Here is a 14,564-nt window from a genome sequence, read left to right on the forward strand (position 1 = left end):
ATGTATAAACGTATGTACGTATGTATAAACGTATGTATAAACGTATGTACGTATGTACATATGTATGTACGTATGTACGTATGTACGTGTGTATAAACGTATGTATAAATGTATGTATAAATTCGTGACAAAGAAAATATGTAGAAAGACTTGATAAAACGTGTCGCAACATGTTCGAAATTCTTGGAAAGAGGGGGGTGGGGGGAGGACCTGTCTTCTCTTATCGATTCCAGAAGTATTACCATTTATACGGATGCAATCAGTTTACGATACCCGCTTGTACGAAAAAATGCTGAAAAAATGTATGCTAAAGAGAGCAATGCATCGTACGATTTGAAGAAGGAATATAACATGTAAGTTTCAACGTTCTATACACAAAAGAAACGTTTTTTAACATTATGTATGTACACAGTACGGAGCATCGTGCGGTGCGTTTACTGAGCAGACGTTACGATCTGACGAATACGGGCTACAAATTTTTGGAAATTGGAATCAACGTTGGCCCACCGAGTTACGTGGAGATCGTCCTTGGAGATCATCGCGGACACGAATTATCGCTATCTCTCGAAACGTGGAAGAGCCTCTACGAGCAGCGAGGAAATATTTACAAGCTGTTTCGAAACGAATACAAGGATAATTTTATAAGCGTTGGACCGCTAATCGTCAGTGTTTTCATGTTGAACTATGCTACGATCATACGTCTCGATTCTTCATCCGTACGCATTATGATGACCGAAACGACGCTACGCCGTATGTTTGACTTTAACGGGTGTATCGATGTAATGTTCGAATGATTAGCTCGACTCGTCGATACGGTAGATACCAAGTATACGCGATTCTCCAACATCGCATCTGAGAACATTATATGTGATAGCGACATCTTCAATGGACAGCAGCTCATTGATTGTGAATTATTAGCTTCAGTTTTTAATAAGTATGAAAACCGGTGTAATAAGATGTAAATAAAACATTTTTTGTTCGCCTTATTTCATGTGTCTTTTACTTCCCATCCTTTGCCTCGACGCGCCAGGAAAAACCATAAAAATTGAAAAACTGTATCATACAAAAGAAACTCGTACTCTATTAATTCTTCCATCCTTTCTTCACTCATAGCACGCGCGCTCTATCTTTCTCTAACATGCAAGCCTTTATTATCGATGCATTTTTAAAGAAAAATATGTCATGGTCAAATTCAAACCTTTATTATCAATGCATTTTTAAAGAAAAACATGGTCAAATTTTGATAACAAAAAAAGGAGCCCCTATTGTGTAGGAATCCTATTGTGTAGGAGCCTAGACCTTTCCCCCTCTTTCCCCCGCGTTAGGTATCCCACGCGTCAACAAGTACTTCCCCGCACCCCGCATTCCCCTCTAGCCATGGCTTAGAACCCGCCTTATATACCTACTCTAATAAACAACGAAGATGGAATAACAGAAATAGCGATAATGTCTTCTCGAACGCATTCGTCAATTTCAATTTCTATTTAAAAGTTTTGTTTGTGAAAATAATTTCAATATCAGGAGAGTGGCTTTTTATCTCAACACATAAATAAAAGCACGTGTAACGAGATAAAAAGCAAATATTTTACAGTATAAACTAAATTAAACTTTAAATTAATTAATCTACATTTGGGTATGTAATGTATGAGGAAATTATTATTAAATTAGTAAATTATTGAAATAGGTTTTAATTAAAAATATTTTTTGCATTAATGCTTTAAACATTATTTAATCTTAAAATTTTATTACTTTATATATGTGTATAATATATTTATTTATATTTTTATATCAAAATTAAGGAGAAAACCATAGAAAGAGAGAGTAATTTTATTATTATTTTAATATTATTTTTCATTAAAAAATGTGTGTGTGTGTGTGTGTGTTTGTACCTGCGTATCTAAAAATCATTAAGTTTTTGTAAAGACAAATAAAGAATTTTTAAAATATCAATATTTTAATATATTTTAATATACGAGGGGTATCCAGAAAATAAGTTCCGTTTGTATTATACGTTTAGTAAGGTCGATGTATGAGCGAGCTGGCAACACAGCATTGAAGAGGGGAAGCTACCGAATAGAATGAGCGGTGTTCGGCGTCAGTAGCTCGTGAAACACGGTCAGGAGAGGTTATCAAAATGGAGTCCTCCACTTCGCGTCCCGCCACCTCCATTCCGATTCCTTCTCGAGTTGTTTTGCGCGGCATCATTCAGTTTCTTTTTGCTCAAGATTTTAAATCCCTTTGGTGTGTCCCTTCTTCACGACAATGCTCGGCCGCACGTCGCTGCTTCAACAACTGCACTTTTGAATCAGTTTAGTTGGGATGTTTTGACCCACCCACCGTATAGCCCGGATCTAGCACCATCGGACTACCATCTTTTTACGAAACTGAAGGAGTCCTTGGCCGGAAAACGCTTCCAAAGCGACGAGGAAGTTCAGACAGCTGTAACTAACTGGACTAAAGAACTGGCGGGAAGTTTCTATGCAGAAGGGATTTCGAAGCTTGTTTCCAGATATACAAAATGTATTGAGATTGACGGGAATTATGTAGAAAAAGACTAGAAGTTGTCAAGTATTATCCATGTAAATTTTAGATTTTTTCAATAAAAACTTTATTTGTAAAAAAAAACGGAACTTATTTTCTGGATACCCCTCGTATTAATATTTTAATATTTGGAGGAGATCATGGCCATGAAAAAGTAATTTATTTGCTATAGAAGGATCTGAAATGTCCATTTATTCTTTTAAAATAATCATTTAATACTCTATAATTATAATTTCCTTTAAAGCTCGATTATACGCTATTGTGCTTAATTGCTTGAAAATATTAATATTAAATCATACTGCTACTATTAATTTATTACAAGAAACATTAATTTGTTCATAAAATATTTTTTTGTACATATGTATTTACAATGTATGTTTAGTTATAAAATAACATTTACATATACGCAAATATGTGCATATATAATACAAAAATTCACAATTCGCAGTGACGCCTATTAGCCTTGTTCCTTATTGTTTTTTGTTACAAATGTCAGAAAAGATTTTCAGACCAAATCTTGAATAGATACACGGTGTGACATAGTATATCACTACATCCTTGTTATTCGACAGGAATAACATGAACACTATCTTGCACTGTGTCACTTGTAGGAAGACACACAACGCTTTATTGCAATGCAAAATATAAAAATAAGGACTAGAATTATTATATTGAAAAGAAACTGAGCATTCCATCTGATAAATTTATTTTCAAATTTATTGTAAAATTCATATTATCTCTCTCTCTCTCTCTCTCTCTCTCCCTCCTTTTCTCTTCTACTTATTTTCTCTTCTACTAAGACTCTAAGAGTTTTAAATTTGGAATTACTCTGACACGAAGCATTTTTATTGTTTGATCTATTTGAATATAATCTTTTCATAGAATTTGTTATTAAATTGAATTTTCTATAATTAATTTATTTTTTATATGTATACATAGATATACTTCAGGACATTCAATTTTGTCTAAGATATATCAATCATTTGACTTTATATAACATAATTATAAAAACTTGAACTCATGATTCCATTTTTTTTGCATTTGAACAAAGATGTAGTTTTAGTTTGAATTTTTTATTACTTACTGACACAATGAAGATTTAATTTATTTATCATATTTATTTATATTGTGTCCAACCTCTGATATGATTTCAGTAATTTTATTTATATTCATTCTAACGTTTGACTATATTTTGTTCTTGTTTGATTATATTTTGGTTGTTGGTTTAAAACTTTTAAAATGCACGTATAAATTCAATAATTATATAATATAAAAATATGTTCGCCCTAATATGTTTATTAATAACTTTATTTTAGAAAAAATATGTGAACCAAAAATGAAAAAAACATAGGATTTGAACTTGGGATCTCCAGTTTACTGACTTCGCGCGCATGACTACGCAGAGTTCTTACCTATTTTGTTTATGAACGTGATATATAACGCGCATGGAAAATTGTAAATAATTAATATCTCGTAAATTATCGCGTTTTAAAATCAATTTTGCTATTCTTAATGAAAAAAGTATATGATTACTAAAATTTATTAAAATATATTATCTCTTATATATTATCTCGAATGTCTTATAGTCCTTATACTGATATACATCGAGCGGCCGAGATCGCTGAGAAAGCATTTTCGGTCTTCGTTTGTACAGCAACCAGAGCGAGAACGTCGAGCTCTCGCTCTCTTTCGCTATCTCATTCGCTCTCGACAAGAATCATATTAGTGTTCGTACGTATATGAATACACAACCACATAAGAAGATGGATTATAATATATTGGGTCATCTAAAAAGTATTCGCGGTTTTTTGTCACTAGATGTGTGTTGATGGTCATATATCTAGTGACAAAGTACCGCGGATACTTTTTAGATGACCCAATATTATCTGAAGTTGGCAGCTCTAATCCAGAGCTTCAAGATCCTATCACGTGAGGTCTCAAATTGGACTTGGCCCGTCACTCCTGTCGACCCTTATGTCTTCGATACATCAGCGCGAGTTCGTCGCGCGCGATATCCAATGAGCGTACAGCTTTACCGATATTCTCATTCTATATTGTTATTGGATATCGTGTGTCGTGCGCGACTAACATCGCGCTGGTGTGCTGAAGCTATTAATCCGTACAAATTAAAATCATGTTACCTAGGAGTTTTTGTTAGTACCAACATTTTCCAGTCTAGTTTTTCGGGAAAATGTCATGTAACCATTTTCTCTGCATCCATTTATCTATCTCTCATTTTTCTTTTGTTATCCTCACCACCGCCATCGGTAGTCTACGGTAATTATATAGTTTAGCACCAATCACTTCGAAAATCGATAAAATTAGGCTTATTTGACACATTTTTGAAATAAAAGAATCTAACAGAAAAAAGTGTCGCTCTGCCCCACGAACCAAGATATTAAGAATTAAAGATAACTACTATTGAGAGGTTAGGAAATCTTTCACAGAGACAAAATTAGATCTATAATTGTATCGTTCCACATGGGTTTCGATTTTTCACGCAAAGCGATTCTCACCCCCGACTCTCCCCCCTCTCTCCCTGCAAAAAGATGCACGATTTCTATAATTGTACTGTTGTTGTTGAGATTAAAAAATCTGTCATGTAGATAGTGTATAGACTGGTGCTTATTGGCTATGCTGCCTCGAACAAAAAACATCTGTAAAAAATTTACTAGATATTGGGTCATCTAAAAAATATCCGCGGTTTTTTGTCACTAGATGTGTGTTGATGGTCATATATCTAGTGACAAAGTACCGCGGATACTTTTTAGATGACCCAATAGTACTCATCGGATGAGATATCAGAACAAATTTATGCCTTTTTTACAAAAAAATAACTCTGTATAAGCCTTTAGGAGCCTTTTCTGATTACGAATATCGCAATTAAAATACATACATATATACACATATAATACATACAAAGAATTTTCACTTTTTATGTTTCCACCCTAGAGAAAAAGTTATATGATCATTACCCTGAAGATAGCCTCAAGGCTATTCTACATTGGTCATATCGTAACGTCGGAAACGTCGTAAACATCATGCGACTTTAAAATTAAAGCATCGGATTGCTGAAGCAACAAGCTTGTGACTTGCGACGTTTACGACCAATGTAAAATGGTCTTTATAGCGTTTTCGGCCTAACCGTTCGCACCAACTTGGGTTACAAAATGCTTCGCTATTGATTGACGTTACATGCTCTACCAATAGGAGAGCACGAAACATCATTACTTCAACCCAGGTTAGTGCAAACTCTATCGGGCCGAAAATGCTATTAGCCGTGATAACTTCTGGTTGGATAATGAAAAAACACTCTTCCCACTCACTTCAACAATGCACTAAAAATGGCGGTTTCTGGATGAATTCGCTCCACTCTTCCTCGATTCTCTTTGAATGAATGAATGTTCTTTCTTTCACTAAGCCTGATTGGAGCAGTACTACTGGATCAACAACAATCATTGAGGCTTAGGTCAACGCGATGCTGCAAACTCTTTGAAGCGTTTTTTAATTGGTCAGTTTGTAAAATTCTTTCTTCTAATTGGTCCATCAAATGCTTCAAAGCATTTGTAGCGAGACTTTGACTACAGTCTTAGTAAACAGAGAAAAAAACATTCATCCATTTATCTGCCTTTCACTTTACTTGTGCATCTACCCCCATTACCGCTATCGATAGTCCATTCTACATATATATGTCTGTATGTATATTCTACATGATGCTGTTCCATTACAGTCGTACTTCGGAAAACAGAATCTTGGAAAAGTAATGGAGTGGGGAGCAATCAATTAGAATTATTAGTATGTATTACTGTTTGTCTATATATGTACGTTAAATACAAGATTATAAAATTTAAATTTCTATACATACAAAAAGAAATTTATTATTAATAAATAATTGATAAGAATTTATTAATATATAAGTTTTTATGATGTAATATATAAGTATTCACTTTTTCAACATATAAATATAAACATTTATATCATTGGAGATAAAATTGCATGCCGGTCCAAAATTGCTTGTTGGTCCAAAAATTTTATGGCTAGCTTCCTCATGAATTAATATTATATTTTCGAAATTGTAAATAATCAGAAAATTTATTTTAAATATTTTATGAAAAAAAAATTATTATATAATAGAAGAATCCGCAAGTTAATTCGATATATTTTTATAATAAATTTTTATAAAAATTTCGATATATTTTTATAATAAAAGATAATAAAAGAATCCTTTAAATTAAAAGATGGTTTGTGATTAGAATAACATTCTGTTTTCCGAAAAAGTCGCTCCATGAAGAACTCAGCCACAAAAATTTCGGATCTACAAGCAATTTTATCCTCAACAATATAAATGGTTATATTTATGTATATATTGGAAAAATGAATACTTGTATATTATTGAATACTTATCAAATAATTGTTTATCAATAATGAATTTCTTTTTATACATATAGAAATTCAATTTCAATAATCTTGTATTTAATGTATATGTGTACACACGGAACAGTAAGGGACTCCGCACAATAAAAAGAACAGCGAACAGAGAACAGAGAATAAGAATTTCAGTCTAACAGAAATCATGTATTGTGGAATACGCAGTTTCTGATAGGTGAAAATCTTATTGTGCGGAGCCCGTAATGCATCCCAATAATTCTGATTGGTCAATCCCTACTCTATTACTTTTCCGAGATTCCGTTTTTCGAAATTCCAATTGTCATGGGACAATACCGCAGCAAACGAGAATGAATTAAAATGGATTAAAATTTTTTTAATGCGTACTTTAAATCCCTGAAAATGGATTAAATAGATTGAAATGGATTGAATCTGAGCTAATATTAATTTAATATTCGAAAAAAAATCATTCATATTTAAGAGTTACAAATTTTATTCATAAGACATTTATAATAATTACCTGAAATTAACTACTTCAAATTGATATTAAAAAACGCATCTTAATCGGATTCGAACCTGGCACTTCTGGATTATGAGTCTTCTACGTGACTTTTACGTGATTTTTTCCTCAATGGGGAAAAAATGTTTTTTTAAACATTTTATAAACGTTTATTATTCATTAATTTCATATTTCATTCGTTTTCAAAATAACATTTATTTAACGTTTATTTAATGTTTTTTAAACGTTTATGTGTAATTAATTTTACGTTTTATGATTCATTTTCAAAATAACATTTTTTAAACGGTTATTTAACGGTTATTAAATGTTAATATTACATTAATGTTGTGTTTAAAATAATGTTTCAAAGAAATGTTTTTTAAACGTTTATTTAAATAATGTTAAATAAATGTTTGTTTCATTACATGAATTTTCCGTTTGACATAATATTTTGAAGGAACATTTATTAAATATTTATTTAACATTTATTAAATGTTAATTTTACACTAATTTTTTGTTTACAATGATGTTCTGAAGAAATATTTTTTAAATATTTATTTAACGTTAATTAAACGTTCATTTTACATCAATTATTTATTTGAAATGATGTTTGCAAATATTTTTTGAACGTTTATTTAACATTTATTAAATGTAAATTTTACGCCAATTTTTTGTTTAAAATAACGTTTGGAAGTAACATTTTTTAAACATTTATTTAACGTTAATTAAATGTTCGTTTTACATTAATTACTCATTTGAAACAATATTTTAAAGAAATATTTTTTAAATGCTTATTTAACGTTTATTAAATGTGTTTTTTTACATTAATTGTTTATTTAAAATAATGGCTTGAAGAAACATGTTCTAAACATTTATTTCATGTTGGACCATTATACTCCAATAGAGAGGAAATGTTTTTCAAACGTTTATTTTTCATTAATTTTACATTTCACGTTTTTGTTTTTAGGATAACATTTATTTAATGTATATTAAATATTTTTTAAACATTTATTCGTAATAAATTTGACGTTTTATGATTTGGTTACAAAATAAAATTTTTTTAACGTTTATTTAACGTTTATTAAATATTCGTTTTACATTAATTTTTTGTTTGAAATAATGATTCAATAGAATATTCTTAAACATATTGTATATTTGACATTTATTAAATGTTCCCTTTACACTAAATTTTCATTTGAAATAATGTTTGAAGGAACACTTTTTTAAACGTTTATTTGAAGCTTGTTCTACAATGCGCTTTTTGTTTCTTGTTTCTTGCTTTTTACCTTTTGCTTTTTTCTCCTTTGCGTTTTATCGACAATTGTATTTCTTGCTACGTATTTCTTGTTTTTTTCAAAGTTCGTTAATTTTTATCTCGGACGACATGAAACAAAAACCAGATAAAGAACAAGAAGACAAGATGTAAAAAATAGTTAAAAGTAACAAGAAACAAAAAGCACATTGTAGAATAGGTTTTACATTTATTTAATATTTATTTTACATTATTTATTTATTTAAAATATGTTAAAAAAATTTATTTTACGTTTATTTGATATTTAATATAAAAGTTAAAAAAATTGTATTATTTTCTAAAATTCGAATAAATAAAAAACGGGCCGGAATAAAAAAATAAACACGGAAGAGAAGTTAACCCAACATAATTGCGTTAAGTGTATCATTTATGGACAATAAGAACTGTGTCCATCGACAATTATAAGTGGCGTAATGGATAAGGTATGAAACTCATAACCCTGAGATCTCAAGTTCAAAACTAGGTAAGTAAAAAAGATAAAAAATATAATTAAAAATTACTATTAATTAATAAAATTGATTGTCTAAAGCAAAATGTACTAAAAAATAACTCGATAAAAAATAATAAATTACAAAAGATATTCTGCGTTGTACATTATTTTTGCTAATTTTGTTCAAATAATTTTAACATTCAAAAAATGTTTCCTTTAAATGTTAAAATAACATTTTTTTTTAACAGTAAACAAACATTTCCTTTAAATATTAAAAAAATGTTTTTTTAACATTAATATTTTTTTTTAACGTTTAAACATTTTTTAAATGAAAAAATAGGAACAAATCCCGTTATTTAAACGTTTTTTTAAAGTTTTTTAAAAACGGTTAAAAAAACGTTTAAAAAACCGTTTAAAAAATGTTTTTTTCTCTGTTGGGACACCACTTTTTTAATTGGGAAATATATTATTCATTCTTTACTTCAATTACAGCCAGCTAAATGAGTGCCTGAAATTATATAGATATAATAAAAATATCATCATTTAACAGATATAATAAAATATAAACAATTTACATTATTATGAAGCAATATTGAGTAAGTGACGTATAATCTAATCTCGCCTGGCCGATGTTGCGCGCTGTGATCAGCGTAATATTCGGCCTGTGTTCGACTTGGTTTGAGTATTCACATCGATCATTCATTTTACTTCAATCAAAGAGAAACAAAAGAACATAGCTCAATTATTTTTACGTTACAATTTTCTGAACTTTTTAATTGGATTCTTTCTTTCTTAGTTGGATTAAAACGAAAAATATTCTACTTATAATTTTGAATAATTTAAGTGGCATTTATGCAAAACCGATTCCATCTTTGGCAAGATTTTAAAAAGCGGAAGTTTTATTATCTCTCATTCATATAATATATAATAATAACAAAATTTCGAATATAATTAATTCATATAAAAATATCAATGTATGTATTTATTTGCAAAGCATGTCGGTGTTTGTATAAATTATGTATACTGAATTTTTCTTGAATAGAATAAATTATTCTGTATTCTTGTTCTAAATAAACATAAATTAAACATAAATTGCAAAATTTACAAAACATAACAAATATAATATATCTTACATATTTTATACGCACATATATAAATGTAAATTGAAAGATACAATTTCGCGTGAGGGCAACATCTCATGTTTGAACAAAAACAACTGAAAACTCACCGAACTATAAACAGTAAAAAATTATCCTCACGCCTCTCTCGCCGCGTATGTCCACTGTTCAAACTCTTGTGATTTCACTGTTTTTTTTTCTTTTATTTACTTCATTATGAGTGACTGGTTGATACAAAATATATGTAGATATATCTAGTCGAGACGAAAAAAAGCACAATACGAAAGAAAAACACACGAATCAGTTTGTTTTTATTTTCTTTACGTTGATACAACACAATAAATTTATATTCCTAAACAAATATATATTATTATATATACTCAGCAAACGAGAACGAATCGAAATGAATTTAAATGGATTCAGATTTTCAGAAATATTGATTCACGAATGTTAAAATGAATGCTTTTTAATCCTGAATGCATTTTTATTCATTTATAGGAATTGCATGGAGCATATCTCTATGCCTTTCAATCTAAAAATAATATTAACTTTTTCTGTGCACACAAACACAATTGTGAATATTTCAATTCAAAATTTTGAATAGGAAATGTAGTTTTTCAATCCAATTGCAGCCAATTGAATCTAATTGAATCCAATTGAATCCAATTAAATCCAAAAAAAGTATTCGCTATTTATATAAAATACACATACGGACAGAAAAAAATTTCAATCCATTTTAATCCATTCTCGTTTACTGGGTATTCACATGGTGCGTCAAAGATGCATCCAGAATGAATATAATTTAACTACTAATTTTATATTAAAAATTTGCTTATTAAAATGAAATATAATTTATCAAATTGTAAAAATAATTATCACTGTCGTAGTATTTAATATTTTACAATTAATATTTACAATCTCATAATTTTTTGAACTGCTTTAATGCATTTACTATTATTTTTCCGCATCGTGTGAACAGGGCACGCTGAAATCGCATATAATGCGTCATTGTTTTTTTATCTTGTTATCTACATTTACGCACTTAGATTTTGTCGTTTTTTGCTCCATTCGTTTTTCAATACGCGACTTTATCATATTATATTTTAATGTCTCAAAATACGACGGTATTACAAGAACACGGTTTAGATAACTTTACAGTTTAGGCGTTTAAGACACAATGACGCAATCTCTATTCTGCAACACCAAATGCGAAATAGCGCTGATTGATTACTTCAATAACGCATTCTCTATTCCACAGTCCTATTAGGCTCCTAGCAAACGAGAATGGATTGAAATGGATTAAAATGGATTCGGATTTTCAGAAATACGGATACATGAATGTTAAAATGAATCCTTTTCAATCTTAAATGCATTTTTATTCATTTATAAGAATTGCATAAAACAAATGTCTATGCCTTTTCAGTTCTGAATGCATTTTTATTCATTTATAGAAATTGCATAGAGTATATCTCTATCCCTTTCAACCTAAAAATAATATTAACTTTTCTGTCCATCGTGAATATTACTCAATTCAGAATTGTAAATAGAAAGTACAGTTTTTTTAATTCAGTTTTTTAAATTCAAAAATAATATCAGCAATTTCTGTACAACGTGAATACTGCTCAATTCAATATTTTGAATATGAAATGCAGATTTTCAATATAATTGAATAAAAAAAATTTTGATTTAAAAATGGACCATAAATACAGAGCTGGTTTTAGACGGTAAGCACGGTAAGTGACGCATCGGGGCGTCTTGAAGTGGAGGCGTCTTGGAATCCAACGCCAAAAACAATTTAATGTTTAATATAATTGTTTAAAAACATTGAAAACACTTAACAAACGAGAATGGATTAAAATGGATTGAAAATTTTTTTCTATCCGAACCTATACCTATTTTAAATAGCGAATACTCTTTTTGGGATTTAATTGGATTCAATTGGATTCAATTATAGATTCAATTAGATTCAATTAGATTCAATTGGATGCAATTGGATTAAAAAACTGCATTTCCTATTCAAAATTTTGAATTAAATAGTATTCACAATTGTGTTTTATACAGAAAAAGCTAATATTATTTTTAGATTGAAAGGCATAGAGATATGCTCCATGCAACTCCTATAAATGAATAAAAATACATTCAGGATTGAAAAGCATTCATTTTAACATTCGTGAATCAATATTTCTGAAAATCTGAATCCATTTCAATTCATTTCAATCCATTCTCGTTTGCTGGGAACTTAGGCCATGGAAACAATCAATTAGCGCTATTCGGAATAACGCAGAATAACGCTGATAGGTTGCTTCTATGACGCATTCTTTATTCCGCATTCATTTTCCGCACCGTATAATTTCACTCTAAGCTCAGATCTACAAGGTGCGTTTGGCAATGTAAATCTGAGATGCGAGCTAGCAAATAGTGAGCTTGATCACGTGATCTTCGAGTAATCCGAGAAATGCCAAGAATTAATTCCGAACGCTACAGAGCTATAAACTTTAAGATTAGATTATAAAATGAAATTGTTTATTTTTATGAATAAATAAAAAATATCCTATTAATTACCTAAAAAAATACCCTATTAATACCCTATTAATTGAAAATTTCTTTCGCTTCCCAGCAAACGAGAATGGATTAAAATGGATTAAAATTTTTTTAATGCGTACTTTAAATCCATGGATTGAATAGATTGAATGGATTGAACGAATTGAAATGGATTGGATCTGAGCTGACATTAGTTTAATATTCGAAAAAAAACATTCATATTTAAGTATTACAAATTTTATTCCTAAGATATTTATAACAATTATACCTGAAATTAACTACTTCAAATTGATACTAAAAAACGCACCTTAGTGGGATTCAAACCTGGGACTTTTGGATTATGTGAGTGTTATCCGCTACACCACTTCTTCAATTGGTAAATGTGTTATTCATTCTCTACTTACAATTGCAATCAGCTAATCAGTAACGAAATTATATAGATATAATAAAAATATCATTATTTAACAGATATAATAAAGTATAAACAATTTACATTACTGAGATAATATTGGGTAAGTGTCGGATAATAATCTCATTTGGCCGATGTCGCGCGTCGTGATTAGCCTAATATTCGGACTGTATTCGACTTGGTTTGCGAGTGTTCATCGATCATTCATTTTATTTCTAATCAAAGAGAAACAAAAGAACATAGCTCAATTATTTTTACGTTACAATTTTTTGAATTTAATTTAAAACGAAAAATTTCCTACTTACAATTTTAAATAACGTAAGTAAGTAGTATTTATAGTGAATAAATTTTTTTTTATTCAATTAGATTGAAAAATTGCATTACATATTCAGAATATTGAATTGAGCAGTATTCACGTTGCACAGAAATTGCTAATATTATTTTTGAATTTAACTGAATTTAAAAAACTGTACTTTCTATTTACAATTCTGAATTAAGTAGTATTCACGACGCACAGAAAAGGCTAATTATTTTTAAGTTGAAAGACATAGAGATATGCTCTATGCAATTTCTATAAATGAATAAAAATGCATTCAGAATTAAAAAGGATTCATTTTAACATTCATCCGTAGTTCTGAAAATCTGAATCCATTTTAATTCATTTCAATCCATTCTCGTTTGCTGAGTTTACTAGAAACTGATAGTCTTATATATTCTAAAAATAGATCATTACACATGAATATATAGCAGACTCATATGCAGTATGTTTTCTTAAAAGAAAATACTACATTGCAAAATAAATTTCTGCAATTTATAAGTTATTGATTTATATTCGTTAGTCTTTAATACATGATTAAGAGGAAAAGAATTAAAAACTTACTTTCCTCATTAAATATTGTACATAATGTATTTCATCAATTTCTATTTGTTAGCATTATCATAAATATACAGGTTATGAATTTAATTTAAGCGTGAAAATTTGCATTAGCTCTGCGAGCTCGATCTTTGAGTCCGGAGTGAATCGAAGCTTGATTAGCATTAGAAATGTTAATATCGAACGCAGATGAGATGATGTGTAGCAGAAAGAAGCGAGTTACTAAATGATTTTCGAAGTAAAAGAGCAAATGGATGCCTCCGATTTGCAATGCCGAACGCACCTACTATAGGTTTTCAAGCCTTAAGCAGAGAGAAACCTGAGAGAGGACATGACGGCCAAAAACCTGTACACTCTGACAAAGTGGATGTTGCTAGTAGTTTACATCCATTTTGTTAAAGGGCAGTAGTGCGCGATAGCATGTGGCTATTGGATCGCGTGCTACGCAATATGG

This window comes from Acromyrmex echinatior, chromosome 12 (assembly GCF_024713525.1).
Source record: "Acromyrmex echinatior isolate Ae372 chromosome 12, ASM2471352v2, whole genome shotgun sequence".
Classification (NCBI taxonomy): domain Eukaryota; kingdom Metazoa; phylum Arthropoda; class Insecta; order Hymenoptera; family Formicidae; genus Acromyrmex; species Acromyrmex echinatior.